Consider the following 18280-nt stretch of genomic DNA (forward strand, 5'->3'; position numbering starts at 1 on the left):
TGTGAGAAGTAGAACAGAGAACAGATTAATGCCATATTACATGACTAAAGTCACTCAGCAAATCATTTTAGTGTCAAGTTCAGTACAAGCCCATTAACTCCTCCAGTTCAGAAGAATTTGCTCAGCTTCCCAAATAACCTCTTGCCTTTGTAAAAAATCCCTGCAAAATATTCCCATGGGCATTAAAAAATACATTAAAATTAAAACAGAGTCAGAAAAAATTACCTCCCTAAACCGCTCTACCTCTCTTGCCTACTTTAAGACGCTCCTTAAAACCTACCTCTTTGACCAAGCTTTTGGTCACCTGTCCTAATGTGTCAAGTTTTGTCTGATAAGACTCCTGTGAAGCGCCTCGGGACATTTTACTACGTTGAAGGTGATATATAAATGCAAGTGTCAACCGTGGCTCAGTGGTGAGAAGGTCGTGGGTTCAAGTTCCACTCGAGAATTGAGCGCAAACAATCTAGACTGACACTCCAGTGCAGTGCTGAGGGAGTGCTGCACTGTCGGAGGTGCCGTCTTTCAGATGAGACGTTAAACCGAGGCCCCATCTGCCCTCTCAGTTGGACATTAAAGATCCCATGGCATCATTTCGACAAAGACCAGGGGAGTTCTCCCCGGTGTCCTGGACCAATATTTATCCCTCAATCAACATCACTAAAACAGATTATCTGGACATTATCACATTGCTGTTTGTGGGAGCTTGCTGTGAGCAAAGTGGTTGCCACGTTTCCTACATTACAACAGCGACTATACTTCAAAAGTACTTCATTGGCTGTAAAGTGCTTTGAGATGTCCGGTGGTCATGAAAGGCGCTATATAAATACAAGTCTTTCTTTCTTTTCTTTTTGTTTGCTCATCAAACTGGGAAGCAAACACCGGCCGTTGAAAGTCATCATGTAGCCAGCCCACAGCTCAAGCAAATCCTCCTTCAGCTTTTGGCCCACGTTCAAGGTGGATTGATCCACACAAAGGCACGGCCTTGAACATCGCTGTAACCTCATGCTAGCCATTCTGGAAGCGTTTTTTTTGCTAGATTGAAGGGGTGCAATGGGGGTTGTGCTAAAAGCAAATCTTTACACAGTGAGAGCGAGATCTCCAGGGCCGGGAAGTGGTGCCAACGCATTGCGCTGGGTGACAGCAGGAAGAGGAGAAGGAGGAATGAGGGAGACAGCAGCATTCAGGCTCAAGGGGCCTAATGCCGTTCCCATGACCCACGCACAACGCAAAACAGCTAGTTTGATTAACGCTGGCAGGGTCTGGGAAACGGACACCTTCACCAGCATCTCCTACACCCAGGGCGAGTGTGAGATTCAGGGGCGGCAAGATATGGGTTCATGTCTGGCTGCCTATCTCAGCTTTTCTCAGAATTACTGATAAAGCAAAAAAGAGAACAAACAATTCGTTTTGTTTTCCACCCAGATAAAATCACAACAGACCCACAACCACAGGCTAGACCAGAAGTGCCATCAAATGCAAACTCTGCAGCCAATTTCACACATTTATAAACGACACTGTGTGAGGTGTCAGCACACTCGCCTCAGTGGGTAGCACTCTCACCTCCGAGTCAGAAGGTTTTGCGTTCAAGTCCCACTCCAGAGACCAGAGCACACAATCCAGTGCAGTGCTGAGGGAGTGCCGCACTGTCAGAGGTGCCGTCTTTCAGAGGAGACGTTAAACCGAGGCCCCGTCTACCCTCTCAGGTGGACGTAAAAGATCCCATGGCAAAATTCTGAAGAAGAGCAGGGGAGTTCTCCCCGGTGTCCTAGTCAATATTTATCCCTCAACCAACGTCAATAAAACAGATTATCTGCAGATTATCACACTGCTGTTTGTGGGAGCTTGCTGTGAGCAAATTGGCTGCCATATTTCCTACATTACAACAGTGACTACACTTCAAAAGTACTTCATTGGCTGTAAAGCGCTTTGGGACGTCCTGAAGTTGTGAAAGGCGCTATATAAATACAAGTCTTTCTTTTAGTTGTTGTTAGCCAAATCTTCTTTCTGAAATGTCATTGATTCAGGATAAAATTTAAATGAGAGATGGCACAATAAGAACGTTAATCTTTGGTCAGCATACTTCAGACCAATTTCCCCCAAAAGGCGCGGTCAGTGCATGTTGCCCATCTGTGACTGCATCACATTACCAAGTGGCCATAGGATGGGCAAAGTCGTAAGGTTGCTGTTACCAGGTCCTACACCACAAGCCAACAGCATCACGCTTTGTCCAGCAACCCAACATCCATTCAATGTGCAAAATTTAAAAAACAACTTGCACCTACATATAGTATCAGACCAGGTTATTGTAATGTCTCAAAAGCTAAAATGAATGACTTTGGCAGTTGCGCTGATGCAGGTGTAGGTATAACAACCCCCAAGGTGGGCATCAGTTGGTCTGTTGTTTGGAGCAATGGTGGGGCCAGGACACCAGGAGAACTTCCAATAGTGTCACAGGACCGTTACCTTCCACCTGAACCATTGGAACAGGAACATGTGGGGCTCAGTTTTACATCTCGTTCAAAGGGAGACACTTCCAACAACTCGACATGGCAACGGAATGTTGACCTGGATTATTTCCCCCAGTGTCAAGGAGGGTTTGAACCCTCAATGCCCGGACTCGGAGGAGCGAGCTTGACCAATTGAAACAAACTGAAAAATATAAAAACAAAAAAGATACTTCATTTTTTGCCAATGAAATGATAGGAGTTTGGAACTTTACATAACTGCAACAGAGGAAGTCGAAGAGAGGTCAAACCACAAGAGCCGGGTGTAGTGTGACCTTAAACTAGAATAAAATCAACATGCCCGTCCATTGTGGGTGAATTTGATGTTCACGTGTATGTAAAGTATGCAATTATTACATAATACCCCAGGATTGAAGACTGCAATCCAGTCTGGAGATTTAGACATTTTCAAACTGGATTCTTGTGGCTTAAGAAGTTGATTGGCAAAAGAACCAGAGGCGACAGCGAGTTGTTGTGATCTGGAATGCACTGCCTGAAAGGGTGGTGGAAGAAGATTCAATAGTAACTGTCAAAAGGGAATTGGATAAATACTTGAAAGGGGAAACATTTGCAGGGCTAAGGGGAAAAGAGCAGGGGGGAGTGGGACTAATTGGAGAGCTTTTTTAAATAGCTGGCACAGGCACGGTGGGCCGAATGGCCTCCTTCTGTGTTGTGTGATTCTATCTGACTTGGGCACCAATTGAGGTTGGGCAGGCAGCTTGCTTCCCTGCTTTGGAGGGTCCACCCGAGTGGTCCAGGCCAAGTCGGCCATCACTTCCCTCGCGCCGGTGTTGCAGAGCACTCGTGTGCTAAACTCCCAGCCCCAGATATTACAGATCAACCTGCCCAAAATTGGGGTGGACCTTTTCCATCATTTCTTGACTGAGGCACCTCAGGCTTGAAACAAAAACCAGCTGCAGCAGTTCAACCCCAAAACCAGCAAGGCACACTTCCCGTTGAGTAATAACAGAGCAGCTCTGGGCTGTAGAGTCTCGATTTCACATCTCCCTGTGGAACAGATGGGCAACATGTGGGTTGGGGGAGTGGGGGAGGGCAGAACAAGTAACTATGAGAAGGGTTCAAATAGGGCCTAGGCGAGTTCCTATCGGCCAACAATTTCCAGGATTATTAGATTTGCAATGCATGAAGGCAATCTGGGATGGATTGGATAGATGCAGCAGTGGGTTACTGACTGAAATGAGTTACTATAAATGTGAACGCACGGGAGAGGGTAGTTTCTTTGTGTAAAAGTGGGATGGGGAACCTCAATTGAGGCTTTTATTGGAGGGAGGGAGGCTGGTACAACACCGCACACTGCTCGCATGCTGGTCTAAGCGATGGGGTATTTTGGCAAAATTGTACATTCAAAATAAAAGGCGAGAGCATTCAGAGATGGAAGTGTGTCTTTGTCTATCACAGTCACCATCAGACGATCACAGTCAAGCACTCCCAGGTCAGGAAAAGCACAGCAGGGTGCGAGAGCGATGTCCTTCTACTCTGCCCCAGTAACAGGACAACCCCAAACTCCTCCCCAGACTGCATTAATGTGGCATTCCCCATCCCCCACTCCAGCCCAGGCCCCACTCCGGCTATCCAATAATCCAGCAGTTCTAAACCAGAGGCTGCTTTGAGCTGTGGGCCCCGACCCTCATGAGGAACCGTGTTCAGACTTGTCTAAACTCATCTCCCATTGGACATAGCCTTAAAATCAATGCCAGGCCATTCAGGAGTGAAGTTAGGAAACACTTCACATGCAAAGGCTGAAGAAGTGTGGAACTCACTCCCACAAAAAGCAGTAGATGCTGGGACTCAATTAATAAAACAAAGATCAATTTCTTTGCTAGCCAAGAGTATCAAAGGATAAGGAGCCAGACAGTCAGATACAGATCAGCCGTGATCTCACTGAATGGCGGAACAGGCTGGAGGGGCTGAATGGCCTCCTCCTGTTCCTCTGACCCTTATAGCCAGGGGAGCCTTAATACAGTCAGTCTGGGCTGGATTCAAACCCAAGGATCTGGGCATGGTGCCAGGTGGGGAGTTGCCAGTATTCACCATGGGGAGGCTCCTGTATAGATGCCAAGTACTGTCCACAGGGAATCCACAAAAGCACTGGCACCATCTCGGGGTGAAACTCTCCAATCACCACCCAATTTCAAACACAGTAGTGGGTAAATTAATAATTCAGAGCTGGAGTATATGAAACATATTTGGAACGTGGGCAGCTCTCCAGATGTAGCATTGTCTCAAGAGACCCCTCAGTCTGCAATGCACCATCTAAGTTGAGAAATGCTATTCTAAAATTATATCTGGCCTCGTTCAGACCACATCTGGAATATTGCGTGCAGTTTTAGTCTTTTAAAAAAAAAGTTATCCTTAGTAACAGCTAGCCTATCATCTGCTAAAACAACTGCAAACTTAGCTCGATCAAGAGTAACACTAACCACCACCAGAACCTAACCCAACATTCATTATGTATTGGCACCACGCAGCTTAAAAACTCACATCTACCAACTCGTCCCTACCCTAGCACTTGCCATACTTAATGGAGAAGTACACTGATTTTGTTTTCAAGAATTCGTTATTTGGCAGGGAGAGGAACGAAAAGAGGATGTATCAAAAAAAAAGTGTTGACTGGTGGAGGAAGGGAAGAGGGCATCAGGGCAATACACGGATTTGGATGGGGGCAGGGGGTGGGGAGGAAATCCTTTTGGTGCCCCCCCCCGCCCCATCATCAAGGTAGGGAGAGGGAATGTGGAACGTGGGGTCAGCATGGAGCACCAGACAGGATCCAGGCACCAACCCCACCAACAGTCCTTTTCCAGCTGTTGTTGAAGACAAGAACAACGACTTTTATTTATAGAATAGCACCTTTAACATAGTAAAAAGTCCCAAGGTGCTTCACAGGAGCGTAATCAGACAACATTTGTCACCAAACCATATAAGAGGATATTAGGATAGAATGGTAGGTTTTAAGGAGCATCTTAAAAAGGAGGAGAGGTAGAGAGGCGGTGAGGTTTACGGAGGGAATTCCAGAGCTTAGGTCCCAGGCAGCTGAAGGCACGGCCGCCAATGGTGGAGTGATTAAAATCAGGGATGTGCAAGAGGCCAGAATTGGAGGAGTGCAGAGATCTCGGAGGGTTGTAGGGCGGGAGGAGGTTACAGAGATAGGGAGGGGCGAGGCCATGGAGGGGTCTGAACACGAGGCGTTGCCGGACTGGAAGCCACGGTAGGTCAGCGAGCACAGGGGTGATGGGTGAATGGGACTTGGTGCGAGTCAGGATACGGGGCAGCGAGCACAGGGGTGATGGGTGAACGGGACTTGGTGAGAGTCAGGATACGGGCAGCGAGCACAGGGGCGATGGGTGAACGGGACTTGGTGCGAGTCAGGATACAGGGCAGCGAGCACAGGGGCGATGGGTGAACGGGACTTGGTGCGAGTCAGGATACGGGCAGCGAGCACAGGGGTGATGGGTGAATGGGACTTGGTGCGAGTCAGGATACGGGGCAGCGAGCACAGGGGTGATGGGTGAACGGGACTTGGTGAGAGTCAGGATACGGGCAGCGAGCACAGGGGCGATGGGTGAACGGGACTTGGTGCGAGTCAGGATACGGGGCAGCGAGCACAGGGGCGATGGGTGAACGGGACTTGGTGCGAGTCAGGATACGGGGCAGCGAGCACAGGGGCGATGGGTGAACGGGACTTGGTGCGAGTCAGGATACGGGGCAGCGAGCACAGGGGCGATGGGTGAACGGGACTTGGTGCGAGTCAGGATACGGGGCAGCGAGCACAGGGGCGATGGGTGAACGGGACTTGGTGCGAGTCAGGATACGGGGCAGCGAGCACAGGGGCGATGGGTGAACGGGACTTGGTGCGAGTCAGGATACGGGGCAGCGAGCACAGGGGCGATGGGTGAACGGGACTTGGTGCGAGTCAGGATACGGGGCAGCGAGCACAGGGGCGATGGGTGAACGGGACTTGGTGCGAGTCAGGATACGGGGCAGCGAGCACAGGGGCGATGGGTGAACGGGACTTGGTGCGAGTCAGGATACGGGGCAGCGAGCACAGGGGCGATGGGTGAACGGGACTTGGTGCGAGTCAGGATACGGGGCAGCGAGCACAGGGGCGATGGGTGAACGGGACTTGGTGCGAGTCAGGATACGGGGCAGCGAGCACAGGGGCGATGGGTGAACGGGACTTGGTGCGAGTCAGGATACGGGGCAGCGAGCACAGGGGCGATGGGTGAACGGGACTTGGTGCGAGTCAGGATACGGGGCAGCGAGCACAGGGGCGATGGGTGAACGGGACTTGGTGCGAGTCAGGATACGGGCAGCGAGCACAGGGGCGATGGGTGAACGGGACTTGGTGTGAGTCAGGATACGGGGCAGCGAGCACAGGGGCGATGGGTGAACGGGACTTGGTGCGAGTCAGGATACGGGGCAGCGAGCACAGGGGCGATGGGTGAACGGGACTTGGTGCGAGTCAGGATACGGGGCAGCGAGCACAGGGGTGATGGGTGAACGGGACTTGGTGCGAGTCAGGATACGGGGCAGCGAGCACAGGGGCGATGGGTGAACGGGACTTGGTGCGAGTCAGGATACGGGGCAGCGAGCACAGGGGCGATGGGTGAACGGGACTTGGTGCGAGTCAGGATACGGGGCAGCGAGCACAGGGGCGATGGGTGAACGGGACTTGGTGCGAGTCAGGATACGGGGCAGCGAGCACAGGGGCGATGGGTGAACGGGACTTGGTGCGAGTCAGGATACGGGCAGCGAGCACAGGGGTGAACGGGACTTGGTGCGAGTCAGGATACGGGGCAGCGAGCACAGGGGCGATGGGTGAACGGGACTTGGTGCGAGTCAGGATACGGGGCAGCGAGCACAGGGGTGATGGGTGAACGGGACTTGGTGCGAGTCAGGATACGGGGCAGCGAGCACAGGGGCGATGGGTGAACGGGACTTGGTGCGAGTCAGGATACGGGCAGCGAGCACAGGGGCGATGGGTGAACGGGACTTGGTGCGAGTCAGGATACGGGGCAGCGAGCACAGGGGCGATGGGTGAACGGGACTTGGTGCGAGTCAGGATACGGGGCAGCGAGCACAGGGGTGATGGGTGAACGGGACTTGGTGCGAGTCAGGATACGGGCAGCGAGCACAGGGGCGATGGGTGAACGGGACTTGGTGCGAGTCAGGATACGGGGCAGCGAGCACAGGGGCGATGGGTGAACGGGACTTGGTGCGAGTCAGGATACGGGGCAGCGAGCACAGGGGTGATGGGTGAATGGGACTTGGTGCGAGTCAGGATACGGGGCAGCGAGCACAGGGGCGATGGGTGAACGGGACTTGGTGCGAGTCAGGATACGGGGCAGCGAGCACAGGGGCGATGGGTGAACGGGACTTGGTGCGAGTCAGGATACGGGGCAGCGAGCACAGGGGCGATGGGTGAACGGGACTTGGTGCGAGTCAGGATACGGGGCAGCGAGCACAGGGGTGATGGGTGAACGGGACTTGGTGCGAGTCAGGATACGGGGCAGCGAGCACAGGGGCGATGGGTGAACGGGACTTGGTGCGAGTCAGGATACGGGGCAGCGAGCACAGGGGCGATGGGTGAACGGGACTTGGTGCGAGTCAGGATACGGGGCAGCGAGCACAGGGGCGATGGGTGAACGGGACTTGGTGCGAGTCAGGATACGGGGCAGCGAGCACAGGGGTGATGGGTGAACGGGACTTGGTGCGAGTCAGGATACGGGGCAGCGAGCACAGGGGCGATGGGTGAACGGGACTTGGTGCGAGTCAGGATACGGGGCAGCGAGCACAGGGGCGATGGGTGAACGGGACTTGGTGTGAGTCAGGATACGGGCAGCGGAGTTTTGGATGAGCTCAGTTTACGGAGGGTGGAAGGTGGGAGGCTGGCCAGGAAAGCGATGGAAGAGTCAAGGCTAGAGGTAACAAAACCAGAAACACAAAAACAACAGGTAGAAAAATCCATTTCTAAAGACTGACAGCAGCTGTTTTTTTTATATATAATTGGATCTTCCTGAGCACTGGCCTTCAGTGAATCTGCAAAGTTTACATTGGGATCGGCACAGTCTGCACCAGACCCACGCACCACAGCCCAGCAGCTTCTGTTGAAGGACAATCACCATCAGCGACACCCGGCAATAATCGGCCAAACCCTCATCCCGTCTCGGGTGGGGGGGGGCGCTTCACATGATTAAAAACAGTTTAAAAGACAGCTGCAAAGCCCGGCTTCTTAGCAACCCAAACTACCGTGAACACACACAGCCAGGGAGATTCCCCTCCACACCCATTGGCAGCATCTGCTGCCAACATCTCTTTCCGAACTTTGTGCCACTGACCTGGCTGTTTCTGTAATGAAGTATTTAATTTCACATGTGCGAGTAAATAAGGAGAAACTGTTTTCACTGGTGGGAGGGTCGGTAACCAGAGGTCACAGATTAAAGATCACCGTCGAAAGAACCAGAGGGGAGCTGAGGACAATGAGTTGTTATGATCGGTGTTGGGACCGTTGCTCTTTAGGATTTTGAATTAATGATCTAGATGTAGGTGTTGGGGGCACGATCTGCAAGTTTGCAGATGATACCAAGATTTGAGGGAGTGTCAGGACTGTGGACAATGCTCGACAGCTTCAGGCAGATCTTGATGTGCTGGGGGATTGAGCTTGTGACTGGCAAATGGTGCTTAACTTGGAAAAGTGCAGTATTATGCATGTGGGCAGGATAAATGCTGAACATACTTACACACATCAGGGAAAAGCATTAAAGCAGATGGAGAAAGAGAGATCTGGGCTTCTGGTGCATAGATCACGAAAAGTTCATGAGCAATGCTGTGATGCGCCAGCTAGTGCAACTGGGGCATTGGGTGTATTTAGAGGACAACTGACTACGAGACAAAGCAGATTATTTTGTCCTTGTACAAGTCCTTGGTCAGGCCTCAGTTAGAAACTGTGCCCAGTTTTGGCCTCCTCACATGGTGGGTGATATTGAAACGTTGGAAAGGGTGCAGAGGAGAAGTCACTAGACTAATTCCCTGTTTGAAGCAACTTAATTATCCAGATAGGCTCAAAGAGCTGGAACGATACACTTTAGAGAAGCGTAGACTTGGGGGGTGATCTGATCGACGTTTAGAAGAGGAGAGAGAGCGCGAGAGCGAGCGCGAGATCTAAAGTGCTTCATATCCAATGAATTATATTTGAATTACAGTTGCTGTTGATGTATTGCCAAAGGGAAGCAGAATTATTGACCAAATAACTTGCTGATGAGGCCCAGGAAGAAAGTTCAGGCCAAGGAAGAAAGTTCAAAGTACACAAAGGAATGGGTGATTAGAGGGGGCGGAGGCTGGGAGGAGGGGGAGGTTAGTTAAAACCTATGGAGTAGGACTTTCGTTTTTAAAATCACACGGTCCCCGAGGGAGAAAAGGATTCGACCATTAGAGGAGTGCCTTTACCCAGAGTGTTGGCAGCCAGTGTGTGCAGAAAGGACCGCGAGCAGGAACATTAAACACAGATTATATAAAGGCTGTTCTTACAAATGTGGACGTTGATAAGAACAGCTTCAGAAAATTTCAGATTGAAGTGATTACTGATTACAAAGAACATTTTAATTGGTGTAATTTTACCACTCAGCTGAACACAAATTTGAACCAGATTTTAAGAGAGCAACTGCTAGCAATGTTGGTGTAGGTTTAAGTTAAACATCCTTCCGTTATGCACCCCTTCCAACTGCGGCCAATTTTCAACAGGTCAGGTGCATAAAACAAAGACCGCCACACTTAATGTTTCCGACACTACAACAGTGACTACACTTCAAAAAGTACTTCATCGGCTGTAAAGCGCTTTGGGCCGTCCAGTGGTCGTGAAAGGTGCTGTGGAAATGCAAGTCTTTCTTTTTCTTAGTCTATCACAGAATCACAGAATCACAGAAACCCCACAGTGCAGATAGAGGCCATTTCGGCCCATCGAGCCTGCACCGACACATATCCCACCCTATCCCCGTAACCCCACGTATTTAATCCCCCTAACACTAAGGGTCAATTTATCATAGCCAATCAACCTAACCCGCACATCTTTGGACTGTGGGAGGAAACCGGAGCACCCGGAGGAAACCCACGCTATATACGGGTTTGGCACACCAACATGTGGAGTAGTGGGTGCAGGCTTGGTCCCGGCATAGAAAGAAAGACTTGCATTTCTGTAGCACCTTTCATGACCCCAGGGTGTCCCAAAGTGCTTTACAGCCAATGAAGTACTTTTTGAAGTGTAGTCACTGTTGTAATGTGGGAAATGCGGCAGCCAATTTGCGCACAGCGAGCTCCCACAAACAGCAATGTGATAATGACCAGATAATCTGTTTTTAATGATATTGTTTGAGGGATAAATATTGGCCCAGGACACCCGGGGATAACTCCCCTGCTCTTCGAAATAGTGCCATGGGATCTTTTACATCCACCCGAGAGAGCAGACGGGGCCTCGGTTTAATGTCTCATCCGAAAGACGGCACCTCCGACAGTGCAGTGCTCCCTCAGCACTGCACTGGAGTGTCAGCCTAGATTATGTGCTCAAGTCTCTGGAGTGGGGCTTGAACCCCTGACCTTCTGACTCCAAGGCGAGAGTGCTACCAACCAAGACATGGCCGACACCAGCCAGGGGCTCTTGGTTATCAGAATTGGCTGCAAGAGTTTGGGCTACTTAGAGGGGACATGACAGAGAGCTACAAAATAAAGGGATCGGATCAATTAGAGTTCAGATGCCAGAAGAGTTTCTTTTTGCAGAGTCACAGCCTTCCAGAATAGAGTACTGAAAGTAGCCAGGAGTATGGATTCAATGCAATCCTTTAAAAGGGAACTTGACAAGTTGCTGAGAGAAGGCATTTGCAGCAACACAGGATTAACTGCCAGTTAGCTGGGATCAGAAAGGATTTACTCGGACTGTTGCTTAATTGCCTACAGGAGTCAGAAGAATTCCCCCAGAGTTTTGATCCTGAACAGGCTGCAGCTTTTTGTTCTGCGTTGTCTCTCCCAGGAGACCGTTCAGTCAGGAGGCTCGTCAGCAGGGTGCAAGGTTGCACTGGGGCAGGGCTGCTGAACTTGTTAAATACTTGAATAACCACAGCTGTGACAGTCGGGGCTCAGTGGGCAGCACTCTCGCCTCAAGAGAACATAAGAACATAAGAAATAGGAGCAGGAGTAGGCCAATCAGCCCCTCGAGCCTGCTCCGCCATTCAATAAGATCATGCCTGATCTGATCCTAACCGCCAATCCACTATCACAGAACTATCTCCTGAATCTAACAGAATTAGACACACGAAATAGGAGCAGGATCAGGCTACACGGCCCCTGGGCCCGCTCCGCTACCCACAGGGCCATGACCGATCCGAACCTAGACTCATGTCCAAATTCCTGCCCACTCCCCGTAATCCTTAATTCCCTTTACTTCTAGGAAACTGTCTATTTCTGTTTTAAATTTATGTAATGATGTAGCTTCTACAGCTTTTTGGGGCAGCATATTCCATGGACCTACCACCCTCTGAGTGAAGTAGTTCCTCCTCATCTCAGTTTTGAAAGAGCAGCCCCTTATTCTAAGACTATGCCCCCTAGTTCTAGTTTCACCCATCATCGGGAACATCCTCCCTGCATCCACCCAATCCAACCCCTTCACAATCTTATATGTTTCAATACGATCGCCTCTCATTCTTCTGAACTCCAATGAGTAGAGTCCCAATCTACTCAACCTCTCCTCATATGTCCATCCCCTCATCCCTGGGATTAACCGAGTGAACCTTCTTTGTACTGACTCGAGAGCAAGTATGTCTTTTCTTAAGTATGGACACCAAAACTGTATGCAGTATTCCAGGTGCGGTCTCACCAATACCTTGTACAACTGAAGCAATACCTCCCTATTTTTATATTCTATCCCCCTAGCAATGAAAGCCAACATTCCATTGGCCTTCTTAATCACTTGCTGCACCTGCATACTAACCTTTTGAGTTTCGTGCACCAGGACCCCCAGATCCCTTTGTACTGCAGCAGTTTCTTGCCATTAAGATAATAATTTGCTCTACGATTTTTCCTGCCAAAGTGCATAACCTCACACTTTCCAGTATTGTATTCCATCTGCCAAATCTCTGCCCACTTACTTAGCCTGTCGATGTCCCCTTACAGGTTTTTTATGTCCTCCTCACTCACTACTTTCCCTCCCATCTTAGTATCATCTGCAAACTTTGATATGTTACACTGGGTCCCCTCCTCCAAATCGTTAATATAGATTGTAAAGAGTTGGGGACCCAGCACTGACCCCTGCGGAACACCACTAGTTACTGATTGCCAGTCTGAGAATGAACCATTTATCCCAACTCTCTGCCTTCTGTTAGATAGCCAATCCTCTATCCATGCCAGAATATTACCCCCAATCCCGTGATTTTTTATCTTAAGCAATAATCTTTTGTGTGGCACCTTGTCAAATGCCTTTTGGAAGTCTAAATACACTACGTCCATTGGTTCCCCTTTATCCACCCTATATGTTACTTCCTCAAAGAACTCCAGCAAATTTGTCAAACATGACTTCCCCTTCATAAAACCATGCTGACTTTGTCCTATTAAATTATGATTATCCAAATGTCCTGTTACTGTCTCCTTAATAATGGACTCCAACATTTTACCTACCACAGATGTTAGGCTAACCGGTCTATAGTTTCCAGCCTTCTGCCTACTGCCCTTTTTAAATAAGGGTGTTACATTAGCAGTTTCCCAGTCTGCCAGGACCTTTGCTGAGTCCAGGGAGTTTTGGAAAATTATTACCAATGCATCCACAATCCCTACCGCCACTTCCCTCAAGACCCTAGGATGTAAGCCATCAGGTCCAGGTGATTTATCCGCCTTGAGTCCCATTATTTTACCGAGTACCACTTCCTTAGTGATTTTGATCGTGTTTAGCTCCTCCCCCCCTATAGCCCCCTATTTGTCCAGTGTTGGGATATTCTTAGTGTCCTCTACTGTAAAGACTGATACAAAATATTCATTCAGTGTTTTTGCCATCTCCATATTTCCCACCATTAATTTCCCGGTCTCATCCTCTAAGGGGCCAACATTTACTTTAGCCACCCTTTTTCTTTTTATATAACTATAAAAACTCTTACTATCTGTTTTTATATTGTTTGCTAATTTACTTTCATAATCTATCTTCCCTTTCTTAATCAATCTTTTTGTTATTTTTTGCTGTCTTTTAAAGTTTTCCCAATCCTCTATCCTCCCACTAGATTTGGCTACCTTATATGTCCTTGTTTTTAGTCGAATACTATCCTTAATTTCTTTACTTAGCCACGGATGGCTGTCTTTTCTTTTACACCCTTTTCTTTTCAGTGGAATATATATTTTTTGGAAGTTGTAAAATAACTCCTTAAATGTACACCACTGATCATGTATCGTCTTACCCTTTAATCTATTTTCCCAATCCACTCTACTCAATTCCGCTCTCATACCTTCATAGTCTCCTTTATTCAAGCTTAGCACGCTTGTTTGAGATCTAACCTTCTCACCCTCTAATTGAATATGGAATTCAACCATGTTATGGTCACTCATTCCAAGGGGATCCTTTACTAGGACATTTTTAATTAATCTTGTCTCGTTACACAGGACCAGAGGCAGAAGGTCGTGGGTTCATGCCCCACTCCAGAGACTTAAAGCAGAAAAATATACACTGACACTCCCAGTGCAGTACCGAGGGAGCACCGCACTGTCGGAGGTGCTGTCTTTCAGATGAGACGTTAAACCGAGGCCCCATTTGCTCTCTCAGGTGGACGTAAAAGATCCCATGGCACTATTTCGAAGAAGAGCAGGGGGAGTTCTCCCTGGTGTCCTGGACAATATTTATCTCTCAATCAACATCACTAAAAAACAGATTATCTGGTCATTATCACATTGCTGTTTGCGGGAGCTTGCTGTGCGCAAAATTGGCTGCCGTGTTTCTTATATTACAACAGTGACTACACGTCAAAAAAGTACTTCATTGGCTGTAAAGCGCTTTGGGATGTCTCGAGGTCGTGAAAGGCCCTATATAAATGAGAGTCTTTTTTTTTTCTTTGTCACATCTAGCTGACAAAGCTAGGACCATCATACCGTTCTCTCATCCCTTACCAGCCCCCACCCCAAGGAGCAGTACTGAGCCACAATTAAAACACTCCAGTCACACCATCGCAGAAGCAGAGTTTGAAGAACAATTACAAGCTCAGACTGGGGATGCTCCATTAGAAAGCACGGACTAAGAAAAAATCATTCAATCATCTGGACACTCCTTCCAGAGATTATGGACAAATCACCATCACGGACCCAACCCCACTCATTTAACCACTTCCACTGCACATGGTCCATCCACCCCATCGTAGGCTCTCGCCACCTATTTCATCGTCCGAGGGAAAGTTCTGCATTAATATTCGCTTATCCTCAAAAGGAATAGGTAAAAACTCCAGAATATTCATCGCCAATCCAGAGTTTATGTAGATTATACACACACTGAGTACCAAATTAACTTTCACCCCCTCCTCTGATCAATTTCCAGTCACAGTGGCACTATCTGGTGTACAAAGCTCACCGGCATTCCCACTTCACACTGGCCCTCCCCTCCTGTGGGCAGCGATCGACACCGGGATACCGACCACCAGCCCCAGGCCGGGGCACCGACCCACAGCCCCAGGCCCGGGCACCGACCCACAGCCCCAGCCCTGGACACCGACCCACAGCCCCAGGCCCGGGCACCGACCCACAGCCCCAGGCACCGACCCACAGCCCCAAGCCCGGGCACCGACCCACAGCCCCAGGCACCGACCCACAGCCCCAGGCCCGGGCACCGACCCACAGCCCCAGGCCTGGGCACCGACCCAGACCCACAGCCCCACAGCCCCAGGCACCGACCCACAGCCCCAGCCCCAGACCCACAGCCCCAGGCACCAACCCACAGCCCCAGACCCACAGCCCCAGGCCCCAGACCCACAGCCCCAGACCCAGAGCCCCAGGCCCCAGACCCAGAGCCCCAGACCCACAGCCCCAGGCCTGCCAGCAGCCCTTTGGGAGCTCACATTCTTCAATGAACTGAGACAAGTGAAAGCCTAGATTTTCAGACTGTTATTCTGACGACAGCAGTGGCCCATTTATGTTGATGGGGTTGCCACCAGCATTAAAACAGTGGCAAATCAGAAATTTCACCCTGGAGCGGCAGACTATTTGATGGTGGAGGGCATCACACAGAAGCCCAATCTTGTCCTCACCCAGCTGGAGATAGTTGGGTCAATGTCAGCTAAACCAGTACAGACCAGGGATCAAACCGGGCACTTGTAGGTACCCCACACCAAGCAGTTCATTCACCCATTGAGCCGTGTTATGTAAATATATAGAAAACAAACACGCATGATGTTGCCCTTATTGTCTGTCCTAGCAACAACAAGCAGCATCCATTTACACAAAAGTGACAGCAGAAAATACACAACAGGTTGGGCAGCATCTGAACGAGAAGACAGGGTCTCTTTTCCGATAAATAGGGGGAGTGGGTTTAAGATAATGAAGAATTGATTGAGTTCCAGTTGAGTTTGTTTCAATTAAACGGGTTAGGCAGGACCAAGGGTCACGGTTTGAAGTTGTACGAGGTCAGATCTGGGTTAGATGTCAGGAGGTGGTTCTTCTCCCAGAGAATAGCGGACCTGTGGAACAGGCTGCCGGCTCCTGCGGTGGACGCGGACTCGCTGAGTTCCTTCAAGCGAGAGCTGGGCCTGTTTCTGGCTGGGGCAGAGATCACCTCTTACAGAAGGTGGGCACTGCAGGGAATTCAGGACCAGAGTGAGCTCCTGGACTAGTTTCCATCGCCTCGGTGGGTCGGAGAGGAATTTCCCAGATTGGTCTGGGTTTTTAACCTGTTTTTTCGCCTCTCCCAGGAGATCCCATGGTTTGGGGTGGGGTGGGGTGGGGTAGGGCGGGGTGGGGTGTATACATTGGGGTCCACAAGGTATCGCCATTGTGTGGGACAGGCTGAATGGACCAGAGGGTCTTTACCTGCCTGTCACTGTTTGGAGGTCATTCGGCCCCTCCGGCCTGCTACCATTCAATAAGATCATGGTAGATCTTCAACCTCAACTCCGCTTTCCTGCCGGATCCCCGAGAGTCCAAAGGTCTATCGATCTGGGTCTTGAATACACTCAACGACTCAGCACCCACAGCCCTCTGGGGCAGAGAATTCCAAAGATTCCTGATGCGTGTTTCTAGAGCTTCCTCCCCCTCCCATTTTTAGTTTTTGCCATTTTTTTTCATTAATAAACCAGCACGTGGTCACAATGCCCACGGCACCGCCCAGCCCCAGTGTGTTACGGTCAGCACGGCAGAGGGACGGGCTGGAGTGGCGGAGGGTTAGGGTGGCAGAGGGACGGGCTGGAGTGGCGGAGGGTTAGGGTGGCAGAGGGACGGGCTGGAGTGGCGGAGGGTTAGGGTGGCAGAGGGACGGGCTGGAGTGGCGGAGGGTTAGGGTTAGGGTGGCAGAGGGACGGGCTGGAGTGGCGGAGGGTTAGGGTTAGGGTGGCAGAGGGACGGGCTGGAGTGGCGGAGGGTTAGGGTGGCACCTTACACCCTCACCCGGGACTGACTGGCGGGGCTTTATCCCGCTCTCTGACCACTGTCCCGGACACTGGGTAAGATCAGCACGGAGCTGACTCGCAACTTAGAGAAGACAGCAAGAGGGAGAGAAAAGGAAACAATTTTTAAAGTATCAGGTAAAAGGGAAACAATGTAAGCATGTGTCATGCCTGCCTGGAAACTGCTAGTGGAGGAACAAGAACCACTGTCACACTCCAGCCAAGCCCAGTGCCAATCTCAGAAAGAGCAGCATTTCCTCGGTAAATCTGCATTTCAGCAGAAACCGCCAACACGCGTTGTTACATCATTGTCACAGAGCTGCACACAAGAGTCCCAACAATGGAGCAGCTGGTCAGCAAGGCAAATGTCAATGACAAACTCCAAACAGAAAACAAAATGATACACACTCAAATAACGAAGGTTATTATACAACAAGATCAGTTAAGGAGTGGGCTGCAAGTCTGCCAGGAACACAAGCTCGAGATATAATCACAATACCATGTAAACAAGATGTGATTTTGCTTGTAAAGGCATTCCTTAGATCTGTAGGATGAAGTGTAGCGGAGACTGAAGTGGAGGGCAAGCTTCCGAGCTCTCAAACTGCACAGCGAGTCTGTTTGAAATGTTGCAGAGAGGGAGGAATGGTGCTGGCATCGATTGTACATTGAAGAAAGCACAAGGCGGAGCATTCTCCCAACCAAACCTTCCCAGCTGCTCAAAAAAACACTCAACCGCTGCTCAGGAAGTAACATTTTCTTAGATGGTTATTTTTTTTTAAAAAGGAAAGAAAGCGGCTACTGTTTCCACAGTAGAACGCTGCTCACACACAAGATCAGAAGTGGCAAACACACGGAGGGGCAGGAGAACATTTCAAATACAATGTAAACCTGAAGAAATCCGAGAAGCTTTCGATTTCTCGTACTCAGAATTAGCAAGAGCATCAGAGGCTGTAACCTAAACTGTCTGACTGGAGGGGGAAAGGGACAGTTTGAATTCAGCAACCAGAGAGAGAGAGAGAGGTGAGAATGATTGTTTTTAAAACGGCCCAACAGATACAGGCAGTGCCCAAGAGATGGGTTTGTGACAATCCTTTAACCATGCATTCCTTTCTGATACTGAACGTTTCTTCGAGGGCACCGTGGAGCTAAAGC

General features: G+C 49.9%; 1 protein-coding gene across 3 annotated transcripts in view; it reads right to left on the reverse strand.

Annotated features, from left to right (window-relative positions):
- The window catches only part of LOC147102949 (protein kinase C alpha type), a 502947-nt gene that overhangs the window by 483109 nt on the left and 1558 nt on the right, over window positions 1–18280 (reverse strand). The window lies entirely within an intron of this gene.

The sequence above is a fragment of the Somniosus microcephalus genome, chromosome 21, assembly GCF_052327205.1.
Source record: "Somniosus microcephalus isolate GS21.2 chromosome 21, FLI_Smic_1.0, whole genome shotgun sequence".
NCBI classification, from domain to species: Eukaryota; Metazoa; Chordata; class Chondrichthyes; order Squaliformes; family Somniosidae; genus Somniosus; species Somniosus microcephalus.